Below are 3,426 nucleotides of genomic sequence, written 5' to 3' on the forward strand. Positions count from 1 at the left end.
CAAGAATAGCACAGTATAGCTTCCCTTCCATTCTCTTGACCATAGGTCGTTCTATGAGACTTCTATGGAAACACCTTAGCACTGGAGTATCTTGACCTTCCCAACTCAATTGAAGTTTAGTTCCATCTTCTTTTTTGTAGCTTCCACCTTGATCAGTCCATCCTGCCCTGCTCATGTAAAGCAATTTCCTTACCAGCTGGTGCTCATTTTTGGTTACCTAAATTGCTTTTTTAAAAAACAAAAAAAAAACCCCTCAACTTCATCACATTCCTGTTTTTTTACCACACCTGCTGGGCAACATCTGAAGTCTACATTTTCACCACAGTGTTTCTTCTTCTTAAACTTGAGCAAGTGAAAAAAAACAATAAGCAGCAGAGAGCATGATAGTAAAAAGAAAGCAATGGCCAGGGCTCGCCCACTCCGCCGTGCTCTCAGACTTGCCTGTCAATTATTTTACTGCTTATGGTCAACTTTTACTCACAGCAACTCTTCTGAAGCATGACTACGATTTTTTTTTCCAATCTTGACTCAGTTAATAATGGCTCCTCCCATGTAAAATCGTCTTGTTCCTGGTTTATTAAAATAATTAAAGTCATTAAGCATCCTCATCCTCCTTGCCCTTCCACACCTAAGCACACAATCACCTGCCTTTCTATAAATATTCTCTTCCTCATCTCTGTTTCAAGCACAGATGTCCCTCCACTGTGCATCAGTGATCCTTTCACGTCGGCTCTCCATCCAAATTCACTCTTTTTATTATTATTATTATTTAGAGACAGGATCTTCCTCTGTCATCCAGGTTGGAGTGCAGTGGTGTGATCATAGTTCACTGTAGCTTACCTCCTGGGCTTAAGTAATCCTCCCATCTCAGCTTCCTGAGGAGCTAGTACTGCAGTCCTGCACCACCACACTTGGGTAAATCTTTAATTTTTTTTTGTACAGATGGGGATTTCACTATGTTGCCCAGGCTGATCTCAAACTCCTAATCCCAAGAAGTTCTTACTTAAGTCTCTTAAAACACTGGAATTACAGAGCAGCCACCATACCCACCCCCTTTACTCTTATCGCCTCCAGGACCTTCTTTCATAAACACTGGTGCCAACAGCCAGGGCTTCTAATGTTATCTATTGATTACCTCCCAGATAATCTAGGAAATCCTCACTGCCAGAATCCTAATCTACCACTTCCATTCAACAGATATTCTGCTTCTCCTGGGCTGGTGGTGTTTATTGGCCACAGAACACAGTTTCCTCATTCAGTTTCCACATCTCATCCCTAAACCCCTGGAATGTGTGTCAGTTTTTCAAAAGAATGTGCTCATGTGCTCATGTGCTCTTTTCCACCAGAAAAACCTGACTTGGCTGTTGGGTTTCTTCAGTTTTGCTTATATCCAAACAACCAACTAGTGAAAGGCCAATATTTCTTTCTTGCAGCCACACCTGTATCAATTGGCTATTGACAGGCAATAGCTCCAACTTTTGATTAAATAAATAAATACTTAAGTCGCAGTTCTTCAAGTGGGCAATATTGAATAAATGCAACTAGGACGTTCTTCTGATATTGACTCAGCTCCTTCATGCATCTGTGATCAGCTGCAGGGGGACTAAATGGTTTGGCTGCTCTTGTCTGAGACATTCCAGAGGTCTCACTGGAATTCCTGAACTAATTGAGCCCTGTTGTGTATGTCTCATTCTCCAGCAGACTAGCTTGATGTAATTCACATGGTGTCTGCAAGGGTTTCAGATGAGACTTGACACAACGGCATTCCATCATATTCTACTGGACAAGATGAATCGCAAGCCAAGCCAAGATTAAAGGGCTGGAGAATAAGTTTCACTATTTGCAGGGAATTACTAAGTCATGTTGCAAAGGGCATGGGTTAAGGGAGCAGGGGACGTCAATCAGCTCATTTTGGTAAAAACTCAAACACATCCTTAATTTCTTTCTTTTTTTTTTTTTTTTTTGAGACGGAGTTTCACTCTTGTTACCCAGGCTGGAGTGCAATGGCGCGATCTCGGCTCACTGCAACCTCCGCCTCCTGGGTTCAGGCAATTCTCCTGCCTCAGCCTCCCGAGTAGCTGGGATTACAGGCACGCACCACCATGCCCAGCTAATTTTTTGTATCTTTAGTAGAGACGGGGTTTCACCATGTTGACCAGGATGGTCTCGATATCTTGACCTCGTGATCCACCTGCCTCGGCCTCCCAAAGTGCTGGGATTACAGGCTTGAGCCACCGCGCCCGGCCCACATCCTTAATTTCTACTGGTAGTTTCTTTGAACAATCCTTACTTAGTTTTTGTGAGGTGCGCATAGTGAAAATAGGAAAAATGTCATGTTGTTCCCCTTAATGGACAAATCCTTAACCTAATGCAATCACCTGCATTTCTAGTGTTCTGTTCCTTTGAGCCAAGGGAGAGGTTAAGTGAAATCAGCAAGATGTTCTGTACGTTTTTGTAACTCGTTTGGCATTAAATTTGTTTTCATCTTTGTATTCTGCAAATGTGTACTGAGTGTCTACTATGCCCCCAGATACTCTTCTAGGTAGTTGGATTATGTGAGTGAACAAAACGATCAACCCCCTGCCCATGTGGAGACTACATTCTAGTGGGGGAGAAAGATGATGTATGATAGAGACAATAAACAATTATATTTTGTTTAAAGGTGATAAACGTGGAAAAAGAAGAAATCTAGAGCAGGGAAAGAGGCATTGGGGTGGTGAGAAAAAAGATGGCTGGAGTAGGCTTCCTTGGGCGGGTAATCTTTAACTGAGACTGGAGAAAGTGAGAGTGAGTCGTGTAGATACCTGGCCACATGGAGTGATCTAGGGCAACAGAAGGCCAGGAGGCAGGAGATGACAGGACGTGTTTGGGGCACAAAAAAAGAGCTGGTGTGGTTGAAGTGCAGTGAGCAAGTAAAAAAGTTACAGGAAATAAAGTCACGAACGAGAAGAAGAAAACAGACTGGGTCTGCTCCTCTAAATAAAGTTGTATCAGAAAACATTCATATTCATTTGTTTCTATATTGTCTATGGCCAATTTCACACCACAGTCGTATAACTGAGTGGTTGTGATAGACCATAATAATGGCTGACAAGGCCTAAAATATGTACTCTTTGATCCTTTATAGAAAAACACTTCCTAACCCCTGAAATAGAGTCTTTTAAGTTATTGAAGACTTTTCTGTTTTATTCTAATGAAAGTGGAGGAATTCCCTTTAATGACAGACTTTGTTAAAAATTACACTGATTTCCGGTGAGAAGGGGCACTAGAGAAGTAAGGGGAGATGTCTAAGAGGGACCTGTTAAGAACCCTGTGACAATCTAGGCAGAGGGTGGTGGTTTGGATCAGGGTGAAAGCAGTGAGGTGGTAAAGATGAGTCAGAATATGGTTATATTTGGAAAATAGAATAGTCTGTAGGTTTTTTAG

This window comes from Callithrix jacchus, chromosome 3 (genome assembly GCF_049354715.1).
Source record: "Callithrix jacchus isolate 240 chromosome 3, calJac240_pri, whole genome shotgun sequence".
NCBI classification, from domain to species: domain Eukaryota; kingdom Metazoa; phylum Chordata; class Mammalia; order Primates; family Cebidae; genus Callithrix; species Callithrix jacchus.